This window comes from Schistocerca nitens, chromosome 6, assembly GCF_023898315.1.
Source record: "Schistocerca nitens isolate TAMUIC-IGC-003100 chromosome 6, iqSchNite1.1, whole genome shotgun sequence".
NCBI lineage: Eukaryota > Metazoa > Arthropoda > Insecta > Orthoptera > Acrididae > Schistocerca > Schistocerca nitens.
The window spans coordinates 360,912,497-360,929,275 of record NC_064619.1 but is presented as its reverse complement, the minus strand read 5'-3'; positions in this window follow the sequence as shown (position 1 = coordinate 360,929,275).

The following is a 16,779-nucleotide window of genomic DNA, read 5'->3' as shown; positions in this document are numbered from 1 at the left end:
TTTCTTCGCTAAGTTACAGAGAGAGATATAACAGAAGAAAAGATGTGTAGTATTTCATTTGAGAGAAGAAATCAACTGTGATCTCAAAAAGGAGTACAATGAATGGGTGGCTGCCTTATGTTACAATTAGGCTGTTAATTCCAGTTTTCACGGTATTTTCAGTCCGTCAATTTTGTATTTCTCTTGTAATCCGCCCCTCTAAATTAATTTCCTCATGCAAGCAGATTTAAATGGTTGAAAGAAGTCTTTGTTCGAAATCCAAACTGTATGCCTTTCTTGCTTAACTTGTCTTGTGCTTTTTTTGTTTTCTTTTGTTTTTTTCCCGTAGGTAGTTGATTACATCCTGCCAATTACGTAATCTAACTTAACTATTTCTCATTAATTTTACATTTTATTTGTTGAATGAACGAGATTTCAAGCCGGTTCTTTTCATTCGCTCTCCTTCCACTTTTCTTGTGTGTTGGTCCCGGATCTATGAAGAGTCGGGATGGTTGCTACTTGATTTGTCAAGGCTAATTTTAAGGAGTTGCTGGATCCCCGTCAACCCCGTTACCCTTAGGAGGAATACGTACATCCCAAACTGTCAGCGTCTAGCGTTATCCGTGTGAAAGTGTACGAAAAGTTTTTAAATGTTTGGTTTTGATTTAACTGAGAGACGAGTAGGGTACAAGCCCAGTACCAACTAGTCGGATTTGGGAAATCGCCTAAACACCACATCCAGGCTGACCTATGAATGGGACCTTTTCCTTAATGTGCGGGACGGATTCCCTCCAAATCCCAGAAGCGGCGTGCTAACACGTGTGACTATCTGGGCAGGTCGTTCAGCCTATTTCCTCATACATTCCTTATTTCCATTCTAAAGACCAATTCCAACATGAATCTTCACTTAATCACAACTATTAAATTGAAGAATCCCGACCCTCAATCGCCTGTAATTGTAATTGTAATCCATTTTCATTTCTTATGGCTCTTTACTTTTATCTACATAGTAGATGTCAAAAGATATTCTTTCTCCGAGCTATATCAAATTCTCCTCAGAATACCAATCCGTTATTCTAGATTACACGTCTAAGAAATTATGTAGGTACTCATACTCCCAGAGGCAACCACCTGTGTGGCTGTGTTATGTTGTTGTTGAGGTCTGAAGTCCGAAGACTGGTTTCATTTACCTTTCTAGGCTGTTGTATCCTGTGCAAAAATCTTCGCTTCTGAATAACTACAGCAACTGACATTCTTTTTAACATGTTTATTGTTTTTATCTCTTGGTCTCCTTCTACGATTTTTACCACCACACCTTCCTTTCCTCCAGTACTAAATTGGTGATCCCTTGATCTCTCATCGACCGATCCATTTTTAAACCAGTTCTGAAAATTACTTTTCTCCCCAGTTCTATCTTGTGCCTTCTCATTCGTTACATGATTTACCCATCTAATCTACAACATTCTTCGGTAGCACCACATTTCAAGAGCCTCTATTCTCTTCTTGTCCAAACTGTTTATCGTTCACGCTACACTATCGTACCAGGCTAAACTCCAGACAAATACATTCAGAAATACTTCCTAACATTAAAACCAATGTTCGATATTAACATATTCCTCTTTTTCAGAAACTCTTTTCTTGCCGTTGCCAGTCTACATTTTATATCCTCTCTGCTTCGGCCATCATCAGCCATTTTACTGCACAAATCACATGGCTCCTCTACTACTTTTAGTGAATAATTTCCAAATTTTATTCCCTCAGCATGGCCTTATTTAAAGAATTACATTGGCATCAGTAAACGTCAAACTTTATTTCTTATTTTGGAACTTTAATTCCTTGCTCACATTTTGGTTTCCTTTACTGCTTGCTCAATGTAAAGACTGAAAAACACCGGCACTAGGCTACAACCCATTCGCACACCCTTCTCAACCATTACTTCCCTTTCATGCCCCTCTACTATCGTCTGGTTTCTGTACATGTTATAAATAACCTTTTGCTCTCTGTGTTTTACTCGATTACCTCCAGAATTTCAAAGAGAGGTTTCCAGTCGATATTGCCAAAAGTTTGCACTAAGTCTACAAATGCTACGAAAGTAGAGTTTCCTTTTCTTATTTCCTAAGATAAGTGGTAGGATCAGTATCGCCTCAAGTGTTCCTTTATTTCTCTAGAATCTAAACTGATATTTCATGAGGTCATCTCCTGCCAGTTTTACCATTCTTCTGTATGTAATTCGTGTTTGTATCTTGTAACCATGCTTTATTGAACTGCTAGTTCGGTAATACTCTCACCTGTCAGCACCTGTTTCCTTTGGAACTGGAATTACTACATTATTGGACCTGTCTCATACATCTTGCAAATGAGGAGAAAGAGCTTTGTCATGACTGGCTGTGCCAGAGCATGTAGTTGTAGTTGTGAAAGAATGTCGTGTTCGTTTGCTTCATTTACTACATTTTCAAATTCTCTCTTTTCTTCAGTTAATTTCAGTATCTCCTATGATATTCCAGTAGGCCTCATCCTTTTACACATGTGATGCTCTGCTGCCTTTATTATTTCATCTACTGACGCATCTTCTTATGTATTTCTTTCCTGTTTCATTTAGTTGTTGCCTAATGCTCCCTCAGTAACTCTCAACAGTCTCTGGTTCTTTCCATTTATTCAGGTCCAGTGTCCATTACTTTGTACTTTTTGCAATTTCTTCAGTTTTAATCTATAGTTGATAACCAAAGAATTGTGGTAAGACTCCATATCTGCCCTTGGAAATGACCTGCAGTTTACAATACGCTTCCTAAATCTCTTTCTCCATTACGTAATCAATCTAACACTTTCCACGGTCATTTTTAAACCAAGTGTTAGTGATGGTTAAATTGTGCTTTGTACAGATAATTCCGTTTCCCCATTCCATATTCTCCTGTGATTTTTCCTTCCGTTTCTCACGGAGCGAGGTAGCGCCATGATTAACACACTTGACTCGTATTCGAGAGGACGACGGTTCGGTCCCGCATGCAACCATCCAGATTCACGTTTTTCGTGATTTTATTATATCGTTCCAGGCAAATGCCGGGATGATTCCTTTAAAACGGCAAGGACGGTTTCCTTCTCAAACCTCGACACAATCCGAGCTTGTGCTCCGTCTTTAATGATGTAGACGGAACGTTAATCCCAATCTTCCTTCCGACGTTTTCCTTCGTTTCCTTCTACCGAATAACAGTCCCCCATTACAATTAAAATTTCCTTTCCCTTAACTATCTGAATAATTTCTTACATCTCATCATACATTGTTGTCAATCTTTTCATCATCTACGGAGTTAGTTGACACTTAAACTTGTGGTACTGTGGTTACTACGGTGAATGTTGGTTTTGTGTCTATCTCAGCTACGATACTGCGTTCACTATGCTGTTCATAGTAGTTTATGCGAATTCCGCTTTTCTTATTCATTATTAGATTTACTCGAGCATTACCCTAACTGATGTTGTATTTGCAGTCTTATATTCGTCTTACTAGAAGTCCTCTTCATCCTGGGGCTGAACTTCAATAACTTCAAGCTATCCATTTCCTTTTTCAAATTTTGTAACAAACATACCATATGAAAGTATCTAACATTCCACGCTCTGACCCATAGAGAGCAGTTTCCTTTTTCCTGATGTCATCTTCCTCTTGAGTAGTCCCAGTTGGGAGATATGAATGGAGGAGTATTTTACTTCAGGAACAATTTACGGAAGAGGATGTCATCACTAAAACATACATCAGAGCTGGTTGCCCACGCGAAAAACAACGGCTGCTTTCAGCCGCTCGCAGTACCGGCACAACAAGGCCGCTTTGATCGATGCTACACGGTCAGATCAATTATTGCACCATACTGCTGCAGCTTCAACTACTGGAAAGTGGCTGCTGCCGTCCTTAAGGAACCACACGTTTGTGTGGCCTCTCAACGGGTATCCCTCCGTTGTGGTTGCCCTTATGGTACGGCTATCTGTATCGCTGAGGCATTCAGGCCACCCCAACACGCACGTTCCATTATTCATTGGGAGGACGAGGAAGGTATGTGGCTTAATGTCCATCTTCGTAACATAGTACAGGAGAGCTTAATCATTTCTAACAACAACGCAGGAAGTAACGTGCTGAAACAACAATTGCAGAGGGAACGCCAGAAACCGCCGGTGGAGGGGGAAGGCCACATACATAAATACTAGACCAGGTCCACGCGAGGAGCAGTCAGAGGTCGCATCTGATGAAGGATACGAGCTACGTTACCGAAATATCGTGCAAGAACGCCTACTTATATCCGGTAGAACACCCGAGAACCCAGGATGTCAACAATAGGTTTGTCAAAGAAAGCAAAAAATGTCGAATTTGCGAAATAATTAGCGTAGTCGTAAATTCTTGTTCAGTGCTAGGAAAGAGTTCCATGAACAATATACTAAAACTCCTGACCAGTGGGTCGTTAGCCTGGGGTGAGTGGACGGCTAAAGGTCACAGTTTTTGTCTTTCTTTATTAAATAATCCGGAAATGTTTCCCAGTACAAAATTAAGCTGTATTAAATTTCATGCAGAAAGGGATTAGGACTAGGACTAAGAGTTTCTGCACTGCAGGGGATGGAAGAATCACAGATTATTAAAAACATTATTTTAATTATATAAAATTAATCTTTACTGTTAAATGAAATGGGATAAAAACAAACATTAAAGGCGTGTACCACATGTAAGTACAGCAGAAACATACCGAAGGATACATAATGTTCTATGCTGGCTGGTGTAGGGGATTAGTCCTGTATAGGATAGATGCCTGAGGGTCACACACTTGTAGGTCTGCTAACTAAAGAGCGAGGAGGTAAGTGCGCACTCTCTCTACAGCAGTACCTCACAAGAACCAGCTACAGGGGTTTTCACAACTTTATAAAGAATCTTTCGCAGTGTTCATTATGAATCAATGGGGACGCAGTGCGCTGTCAGGCTCCGGATGTTTATTTTCCTTGAAGTCCGTAAACACTGCATCGAATATAAAAACAAGTTACTAATAATACTAACACAAGAAACGCAATGGACACATTGTATGTAAAGCTCTACACACTGCTCTACCCTGCTAGAGGGGAAACTGATTGTTAGCCATCCTGTACATCAGTGGTAGCGTTCTTCGAGGAAAGGGGACTTCCCCCACCACAAGCGCTGCTTGTCAGTTGACAGACAGACTGTACCTTCCAGCATTTGTCGTCCAGTGAGTGACAAAACAACTTCATTGGCCCCGTGTAGTGGAGCTAGGGGGTACTTATTTGGAGTTTTAAGTGAACACTTAATGTAAAATAAACTGGATACCAGGTGTTTATTTTGAAGTGCGATGTTGTCACTGACCTATGTAGTGTTGGTGGGAAAGGGATTAGATTGGTGTTTGTGGAGCAACTTGTTATCTATTGTTGAAAGCGTAGTGTAAAGCCTTGTTGCAGAAACTTGCTGGTGAATCAATGAGTGACCAGAAATTTACTGCAGTTTTCTCACCATTTATTGTATCACTGGTAGACTGCACAAATCTCTTCCTTTCAGGATTGCTTGTACTTATAGAACGGACAGCGCAGAGTGGAGCGTTTGATCACACATGTACAGTGCATGTTGCAAGGTAGGTGTGAATATGTTCTCGGTCCCAGCTTCGAAATACGCCACCTCTCAAATTCTGATCAATAATGAGCATTGGCGGCCGAAGACTTCCAGCATAAGAAATAACAATCATTGTGCTAACGGCCTTGTCAAACAGAGCGGAGGAGCGGAAAGAGGTGCAAGGCAGTCTCTTGTCCTGGAGTGGGAAATTGCCCCTAAAAGCGGAAGAATCAGCAATGATCAAGGGCTTAAGGACGCGGAAGACAATGGAAACTACTGCATTAAAGACACAGACCGTATATCCATAGGACACTGAAAAAGTGCCATGATGACCTCTCCACTGCCAAAAGACTCCGGAATAGTCCCCCATTCGGATATTCGGGAGGAGCTGCCTAAGGCGAGGTGACCACCAGAAAAATATTGGATAACCAACTAAAGGCTGACGTCCTAAGAGTCGAGACTTGGAATGTCAGTAGCTTGAACGTGGTACGGAAGCTAGAAACTCTGAAAAGAAAAATGCGAAAACTCAATCCGGGTACAGTAGAGGTCAGTGAAGAGAAATGGAAAGAATACAAGGATATCTGGTCCGACGAGTATAGGGTAATATCAACAGCCGTAGAAAACTGTATAACGGGAGTAAGATTCATTATAAAAAGCAAGATAGGGCAGAGAATGTGTTACTGCGAATAGTTCAGTGATAGAGTTGTTCTTATCAGAACCGACAGCAAACCGACAGCGACAACGATAGTTCAAGTGCACATGCCGACGTCGCAATCTGAAGATAAAGAGATAGAGAAAGTATATGACGATATAGAAAGGGTAATACGATACATAAAGGTAGATTGTCACGAGGGATTGAAATGCAGTTGTAGGGGAAGGAGTAGAGGAAAAGGTTACAGGAGAATATGGGTTGGTACAAGGAATGGAAGTGGAGATGACTAACTGAGTCCTGGAATAAATTTCGGGTAGTAATAGCAAATACCCTGTTCAGGAATCACAAGAAGAGGTAGTATACTTGGAAAAGGGCGGGTGATACGGGAAGATGTCAGTTAGATTACATCATGCTGAGGCAGAGATTTCGAAATCGTGTCCTGGATAACCCGTACCCAGGAGCAAATGTAGATTCAGATCACAATGAAGTAGTCAGGAAGAATCAAATCGCAAAGAAGTGGGATACAGAAGTACTAAGGAATGTCGAAATACGCTTGAAGTTCTCTAAAGCTTTATATACGGCCTTGAGGAATATCTCAGTAGGCAGTAGAGTTGAAGAGGAATGGACATTAAAAAAAAAGGGCAATCACAGAATTTGGAAAGGAAAACATAGGTACAAAGAAAGTAACTGAGAAGAAACCATCGGTAACAGAAGAAATACTTCAGCTGATCGACGAAAGAAGGATGTACAAAAATGTGCAAAGAAATTCAGGAACACAGAAATACAAGTCGCTGAGGAATGAAATAGATAAGAAGAACAGGGAGGCTAAGACGCAATGGCAGCTTGAAAAATGTGAAGAAATAGACAAATAATTGATGTCGGAAGGACTGACTCAACATATAGGGAATTGAAAGGAACCTTCGGTGAAATTAAAAGCAAGAGTGGTAACATTAAGAGAGTGACGGGAATTCCACTGCTCAATGAAGAGGAGAGACCGGATATGTGGAAAGAGTGTATTGAAGCCCTCTATGAGAGTGAAGACAGATGTGACAGAAGAAGAAACAGGAATGGATTTAGAAGAAATGGGGGCTCCAGTATTAGAATCAGAATGTAAGAGAGCTTTGTAGGCCTTAAGACCAAATAAAGCAGAACGGACAGACAAAATTCCATCAGAATTTCTAAAATAATTGCGGGAAGTGGCTACAAAACGGCTATTCAAGTTGGTGTGTGGAATGTATGAATCTGGAGACATACCATCTGACTTTCGGAAAAGCATCATCCACACAATTTCGATGACTGCAAAGCTGACAAGTGTGAGAACTGTTACACAATCAGCTTAACAGCTCACGCTTCCAAGTTTCTGACAGGAATAATATACAGAAGAATGGAAAACCAAATTGAGGACGTGTTAGATGACGATCACTTTGGCTTTAGAAAAGGTAAAGGCACCAGAGAGGTTATTCTGATGTTGCAGTTGATAATGGAAGGAATCCTAGGGAAAAATCAAGTCACGTTATCAGGATTTGTATCTGGAAAGAGAGTTCGGCATTTTAAAATAGTGCAAGATGTTTGAAATTCTGAGAAAAATAGGGATAACCTGTAGGAAGAGAAGGGTAATATACAGTATGTACAAGAACCAAGAGGTAATAATAAGTGGACGACCAAGAACGAAATTCTGGGATTAAAAACGGTGTAGGACAGAGATGTAGTCTTTCGCCCCTTCTGTTCAGTCTGTACATCGAAGAAGCAGTGATGGAAATGAAAGAAAGGTTCAGGAATGGAATTAAAATTCAATGTGAAAGGATATCAAAGATACGATTCGCTGATGATATCGCTATCCTGAGTGAAAATAAAGAAGAATTACATGATCTGCTGAATGTAATGAATAGCCTACCGAGTACAGGATATGGACTTAAAGTAAATCGAAGAAAGACGAAAGTAATAAGAAGGAGGGAAACTGAGAACAGAGAGAAACTTAACGCCAGGGTGGATGGTCACGAAGCAGGTGAAGTTAAGGAATTTTACCACCCAGGCAGCAAAACAACCAACGACAGGCAGAGCAAGGAGGAATCAGAAGCAGACTAGCAGTGGTGAAAAGGTATTCCTGGCCAAGAGAAGTCTAGTAGTTGTATGGTAGTGAAACAAGGATTGTGGAGAAATTGGAACAGAAGAGAGTTGAAGGATTTGAATGGTGGTGCTAATGTTGAAAATTAGGTGGACTTATAAGGTAAGGAATGGGAAGGTTCTTCGCAGAATCGGAGAGGAAAGGAATATGTGGAAAAGGGGAAGGGGGACGCCTGTTAAGACATCAGGGAATGACGTACATGGTACCAAAGGGAGCTGTGGAGGATGAAAACTGTAGAGGAAGGCAGAGATTGGAATACATCCAGCAAGTAAGTGAGGATGTAAGTTGCAAGGGCTTCTCTGAGGTCAAGAGGTTGGCACAGGTGAGGAATTTTTGGCGGGCCGCATCAAACCATTGAGAAGACAGATGACACACCCATCGGGCAGTAACTCATTTCGATTCCTCTGTGTGCATTTGCTACCAGTTTCTTCCTAGATTTCCCTGAAAACCTAAAGCGTTTAATCATCTAGAAACTAACTGTGCGATTACTGGCAGCGATTACTGGCTGCGTAACGATTACGGGCTGTGTAAGCGTTGGATCATATTCGGTGCTTAAAAATAAAAAGTACGTACAGCAAAAGTGAGGTTTTCAGTGTTTGATTCTGATTTTACTCGAAAGTTGTTGATTTATAACGTGAAAGAGACAGATGCTATAGTAAAAATGAAAACTGTGGCAGGAGAGCTTCTGTAAAGTTTGGAAGGTAGGAGACGAGGTACTGGCAGAAGTAGAGCTGTGAGTACCGGGCGTGAGTCGTGCTTCGGTAGCTCAGTTGGTAGAGCACTTGCCCGCGAAAGGCAAAGGTCCCGAGTTCGAGTCTCGGTCGGGTACACAGTTTTAATCTGCCAGGAAGTTGTATGTATGTCTTTTGCGTGTCCGTGCACGTGACAGTTCTTGTACTGTGTACAATGTTAAAAGTAACACTGACCCCATTGAAATATCTGTAAGAAGTGATGCACTGTAGGAGAATTTCGATAATTACATTCGTTTCGTCCTGAGAGACTACTCTCCTTCATTGCAATATGAGGCATAAACATTTAGAGATTTCTATTTCAACTGAAACGATTTAGTAATAATACCTGTAGACTTCCTCAGATACAATATTTAATTCATAAACATTTTCAAAGGTCTACACAAGTAAGAGACTTCATCAACGAAGTGACTTGAGTAAATTCATGTGACGTTCCTGCGTAAACTTCTTTTTTTCTATAAACAGATGGACAATAATAACCACTTCTGCTATCTACCTCTATTTGTGAGTGATGTTTAAGTAGTTGCACTGGTACAAAAACGGTAATACTTTCTTATAAAATTCGATGTGCAGCCAGAGTATAATAATGTCTATCTCTTCTCAGTTTCTCACGTTCTATTTACGCGTTCCTGGTTTCTTACAGATGTTCCGAAAAGGTGTTTGTCATTGACCTCAGAAAATTTTACTCTCAGCTGGTGATTCTTTTCTTCCACCCAATTTGTCGGTACCTGGGAAAGAAAATTTCTCTAGTGTTTGAGTTCAACGACTGCTGAACAGTTTCTGACCGCTGCTGCCTGCAACATGTTGTTACGATGAAAGTCAATGAAACCGTGTTTAAGTTCGCGCTATACCGTCACCCTTTTAACTCTGAAAGCAATATCCGGGTGCTCCATTACCGGTTTTCGCTTTGATTCCTAGTTCGCGAAATGTATCTTTTGCAGTGCAGCCACTTTAGTTTTGTAACATCTCAGCCATAGTCACAGAAGCTCATTATATCTGTCATTGTGATTCGAGTATTTTGGATCATGTTTACACCTAATCGAGGGAACGACCATTCACTACCACGAAAGCTTTATTGTGCTAACGGAATTTCATTATATCAATGTAGCAGCAAATATAATTCATTATTCGGAATTTCGAACCCACTTTTTAATGTACGGTATATTGAATTGACAGTTAATTATTTTAAATAACATGCTAAATAATATGTAATTATATGTTATTCGGTAAACTTCGGGAGGGAAAATAATAGCACCGTGGCTAGTATAATACATTCTAACTAGCGGACCCGACAGACGTTATCCTGCATGATATTTCAAGCGAATAGGATATTGAACAAAGTATGAAATGAAAGACAAATAAAATAATAATATCATTATTCTTTATTTTGAAATAACATCAATTTTTCTAAAACTAATTCGTTATAATCAATTCTGTTTGTTTAATTTTATCTTAATGAGAGTTGATGAACAATATTTTTAGTCAATTCCTGAGGAGTATAAACGAATAAACTCGAAGATTTTCCAACGTGAGAACACGCCACATATAATTGGCCATGTGAAAAGACCGGATTTTCTAGATCCAACCCAAAAATCGACATTGTTTGACCTTGTGACTTATTAATAGTCATGGCAAATGCCAAGCGAATTAGAAATTGCAGACGTCTCAATATAATGGGTGAGTCTGAAGGGATCGTTGGGATTCGTAGCAGGAGAACAACTTCACCTTCAAATTTGCCGTTCAAAATTGTAGCTTCAAGAACATTGTCCATAATTTTTTTAATGACTAATCTTGTACCGTTGCATAGCTTAGGTGCATTAAATTCCGAAGCAAAATGATAAGTCAACCAATTTTTAATCGCAAATTATGTGGTGGCATTCCTGGTAAATCCAGCGAATTCAAAAATTCAACAGGATAGTTGACTGCTTCGTCAGGATCGATAACAGCGTCGATCGAGTGGAACAATATCTCATTGCCGGGCAATGACTGTTGTATTTTGAAGTTAATAGCGTCAACATCGATATTTTTTGCGGCTAAAATAGCTCGTTCACGAAGCCACGCATGATTAATATAATTAGCTTGTAAATCTGGAAATATGCTTTCAATCGAAGCATCTTTCGTATTTACCATGTTGCAGAAATTGCCTGGCAGTTTGTTGCATTGTGTGTCTCCATGCAATGGTATTGTTCCATTTCCATTGCTGAGCAATTGCTCGGAGAATGATAGTGTCAATGGATCGTTTTGCAGTTGAACACGTATATTTGTGTTAAGACGTAATGTACTGACATATGGCCATAGATAAGATTGTTTTATACATGCGTTAATTTAATTCGCATATGTAGCACGTGGAATGACCGGCAATGTCTGTCTAAAATCACCGGACAGCGGCAGTAAGGCACCACCAAAAAGCCTGGTGTTATTATTAAGATCTTTCGTCATTCTATCGAGAGCTTCAAGTGAATGCTTGTGGGCCATAGTGCATTCATCCGAGATAATAATTTTGCATTTTTGGAAAACTTTAGCCATACCGGAACGCTTTTTTATGTTGCACACAGCATCTGGATTTGTGTGAATGTTCAATGGCAACTTGAGTGTTGAATGTGCAGTTCGCCCGCCATCAAACAAGTGGCTGCAATAGCTGATGAAGCAATTGCTAACGCAATATGATTTTTGATCGAATACGTGCAAGTATTAGTCAGATGAGTAACGTTTTTCCAGTGACACCTGGTGCGTCAAAAAAAAAAAAAAAATCCACCTTGTTCTGCTGCAATTGACAAATGAATTCGATCGTATACATTCTTTTGTTCATCAGTGAGTAGTTGCTCATTGTTTTCAACGAAAGTAGTTAAACAGACAGTATTGAACTTGTTTTCGCTGAATCTCGCTGTTAATGATTGTTGCTGGGTGGTTAGGTGAGGGCATACCAAAATGAATGAGTGGCATGTTCGAAATCAGAATGCAAATATCTTCAATATTTATTAGCGCCTTGTTATATATCTGCGGCGAAAAATCGATATTGCGATCTTGATCAGCTATCCGAATGCGATGCAGAATGTTGTCGCTCATGGAAATATTTGTCTCAGAGGACAGAAGCTTGAGATGGAAAACATGTCGTCAATAATATGGCGAATAATTGGCTAGTTTGTTGAGGAGAGGAACTCAATGCTGCATCTGCAAGTGTAATATTCCAATGGTTGTCATCTTCCAGCAAATGTAATTCGCGACACGCATCATGATATGTGTCGTACAAAATGCCATTGATTGTTCGCGAGGACGTCGGTCCAGGAACATTAAACAACAATAAACGCAAGAAGAAACATTCGCGTTGTTTTGGATGGACTGTGTATAATCCGCCTAAATTATTTCCCATTAATGTGCCGTTGTATCCTTCAACCGGAACAGCTCGCTTTCGTGGTTCCCACTTTTCTGACTGTATGTTCCATGTGAAATGTCGTGGCACATCAGTATACATTAATGTCTTTGCGAATTAACCGGGAATACCTGGTCGATGGCATAGTTCTAAAAACTCAGTTAATGTGGTTTTTGGGGAAATTGATGCACCTTGTAGAGCAGTCTCTTCCATGAAATAAACACGCTGTCCATTTTCAAGGTGCACGGCCAAATGTATAACAGCAGGGTTTTTTTCGTGTTTCGGAAAACCCAAAATACGCCAAACTGCTTCATTGCTCCTGATGTATCGGCCCATTTGATACCGTGTTATTTCATCGTTTTCGTTAACATCGTGAACAGCAACTACAGCCATATCACTGCCCTTGTGGACATACTTGCATATAAATTTTATGAACTTCACCGAACAGCAGAGCTCAATATTTATGTGTGCCTTGTAGATTTTACACAGCAATTGTGAATACGGAACCACCCAGTGATTGTCAGTGTCAACTGTTGTACCGTTTGACATGCGTAATTGATGTGATTGACCACCATGGTCAGTGTCTCTAAGACGATACAATGGATAACCATCGATATTAGTGATTGAATCATTTATACAATTTTTTGGAAAACGTTTCGTACATTTTCCATTGTCCATGCATGGCGCCGTCATGTTTATAGTACCGCATGGTCAAGGATCATGTTAGCGGTAACAATCTCATACAATTCTTGATCGATATTCCGATCTGGAATTTCTGCTGAGACAGTTTTATCAATTTCTTCAAACTGTATTTTGTCAACCAACCAAATGAAAATATGTGCGTATGGCAAACCTCGTTTTTGCCATTCAACAGAATACAGGCAGAAATGTGTTTTGCCAAATACAAAGGAATGTATAATCAAGATCATCAAATATTTTAACTTTTGTCTGAAGACACGTGCAGCGATATCGTGCCGATCTATTGCAGTTTGACCTGGCAATAACGCAGTTTTAATTTCATCCCGTTTTGGATTACACGTAAATGTAATGAACAAATCTGGTCGTCCATACGCGCGCACAAAAGTCATGGTGTCTTGAATATATTCTTGAATATGACGTGGGCTACAGATATGTGATGATGGAAGAATATATGAAGTACCGATGTCGTTGAAATTAGTTATTCCATCTACGTTACCAACAATAGCATCATGCAAATGAATGTATTCCTCATCTCGAAGTTTCGCTTGATTATACCTGGTGTATCGTAATAGCTCGCTTCCAATTTTCGCATACATATCAACGATATATTGACGAAACAGCTGGCGGTATCTGAGAATGTTATTGTCTGCATTGGCACGAAATATCAACCGATATGCGTAGAAGTTCATCGCGCATACTTTCTTGTTGGTTTCTGCACCTGCAAAGTGAAAATATAATTAAGACAAAAAGAAATTAATCGTGCGTAAAAATAAAATATTAGGTAACGACATGTATAAATTGTACCTGTTGCTGGAATTATTTGTTTGATATTCAAATGATATCCATCTTATTCTTCCCAAAAAATCAATGGATATTGCAAAGCGTCGTAAAAGCGATGACTGTCTTCAATCGTGTGCACTGTGTTATCTCTGCGTTGGATTCGTATATCTCGACGTTCAAATGCATCACCAACCATAACAACTGCAACTTCATTAATGGTCGGTGCATAATATCGGCACGCGTGCTGCCCAGATGGTACTTTGTCTGCTTTCATGACGATAGTATAGTTGTCGTTTTGCAGTCTGTTTGAAACGGTATTGAACAACTGGACCAACTGGTTGTGATTCTCTAAAAACGGTTCTAAAATACCCACAATTTCTCGCTCCTCCATCTGCTCGATATTGTTGTACTGGCAGCGTACGTTTATTAGCTGCTCCTCATCACCCGTGAAGTAGATTTGCAGAAATTTTGAATCGATATCAGGCATCGACATTAAGGAACCAATTTGATGATGCACTTGGCCCTAAATCTTAAACGTTGATAGAAAATTGCGACAATCCTCATTCTGAACGATTTTTGTTGCTCCAAATGATGTCATTTGAAAGCACGAATTGAATTTGCGAATTTTACGCAAAAAAATTAGATTGAGATGTAGCTCCAGCCAATAGTGTCTCAATGGTTCTGGCGGCGAATTCAGTGGTGACGATACAACTTTTCCAGACGCACAGCAGAAACCGGCCGATTCACCTTTGTATTTGAGTGCATGACAGTGTTGGCATTGTTTGTTCATAGCACCGATTACAATTTGTTAATGTGACGAATAGTCGATGTCCGACTCATATTCAAACGCAATGCGAAGAAGTGTTGCACCTGTCAATGCGCGATGCAGTTGCAAACGCTGTTGTTCACGTGTTCTGAATGTGTCGATGACTCGTTGACTTGTCAGTCTTTGTCTCAATGCATTAGCTCGAAGGCGTTCGTTGCGTTGCTCTTGACTTTCATTAGCACGTCTTATTGCAGCCTGGTTTCTTAAATTTTCATTGTCCGTCAATTGATCTTCTGCCGATGTATTTAACCGACGGCTCTGGACTAATTGTGAATTCCGAGGCCGTTGACCAATATTTCCTCCTCGTCCACGAAGACGTGGCATTGTTTTATATACGTAACTTATATGTATATATAATACACTTAATATTCACTGAAATGCGACACCGTACAAAAAAATTAAAGGGTCAAAATAATGAAACACACTTAATATAATACACTCAAATTAAAATGTCAAAAAAAAAAAAAAAACCAAATCCTATGCACGTAACTTATATCTGAATATAACACGCTCAATATTGCACACAAAAATGCAACGCCACCTACTGTGCTGATTTAAGAACGTAAATTTTCCCGGCCCCCAGCTGTTCAGTTGCAGTATAGATAAATAACCTAGATACCGACTGCAGCGTCATCTACCGGGCTGATTTGTGAATCTAAATCATCCAGGCCCCCACTTGAATGCATCTAAACCATCCAGGGCGCCTCCCAAACGCATACAAAAAAATTCATTCATAACGGTCTAGCCGTTTAAGAGGAGTTCAGTGACGAACACACGTACAGTAGAATTATGTATATAAAGATGACATGGAGACAGAAACTAATTTGTTCTGTTGTTTTTGGAAAACAGTATGTTTTCACGTGCTTGTATGACACTGTATGAGACATATTACTATTTCTTCGGAAGTCTGTTATTTGATTTCATACATCGGCAAATAAGCTATCCCGACCACTACCAGAAGTTCCGTAATTGCTAGTTTTTATACAAGACACTTTGATCTAAATGTTCTTTCTCTTCAGAGCCAAAACAAGATATGTATTGTTCATACAGCCCTAAGAGTATGTAAAGTGTTGAAAATTCCTGGCAGATTAGAACTGTACGCCAGACTAGGACTTGCAACTGGATCCTTTGCCTTTCGCAGAGAAGTATTCTACCTGAACTATCCAGCAAGACTCACGATCTTCCCCTCACAACAACAATGAGCACACTACACGGCAGATTGAACATTCTGGAGGTACAGTTTTGATCAACTTTCTTATGAAAACGAAGCACAGCACTAAAAATTATCATAATATTTAAATTAATTTGGAGAATATTAATAAAACCGAAACTAATCGATCTCCGTTTTTCTTATTAAGTTTACGTCCAATAGTTCGATAAAAGAGTGAATGATTTCAAAGATAGTAATGTATATCTCGACAGATACTCATTATTTTGATGTGGATTAGGATGTCTTTCGGCGAATTATTTCATTGAGTGGAGGCTTGTTTGGCTGAATTTTCCTTTGACTTTTTGTATAAGATTCCAAGTTGTTATTACAAGCTCGTGTGCCTACTTCCTTTGCATATTTTAACATACCAAAGTGTGCTATTACTTCATGCTAAAGTGTCCGACATCTCCAGTCTGCCCGATTTAAGAACACTTGAAGCGCACTCTGAGCTTCAGTGTGGTGTTCCTCGCTTGGCGGCTTTAAGTCTAAGGAGCCCCAAAACTGTTAGCAACTTTGTTTCAAGTGCTTCGATAAAACATGGCCACTATTTTCTTTGTGTATATGAGAAGCTCGATGTTCTTATCTACGCTTTGTCAACTTTAGGCACATGGGTTCGATGCTTCTATCTTTTGTCCCGTTGGGGGAGACGCACTGGGTATATAGCATCTAAGGAGGCGTGAAAATGCTAGTGTCATAAGGGTGGGACTAGTGGCAGGCCGATGACAGCTGGCACAAAACGCTACCTGTTGTTTACTTCGTTCACAGTACCACTAATGTAGCACCAAAGGAAATTGAATTCTGT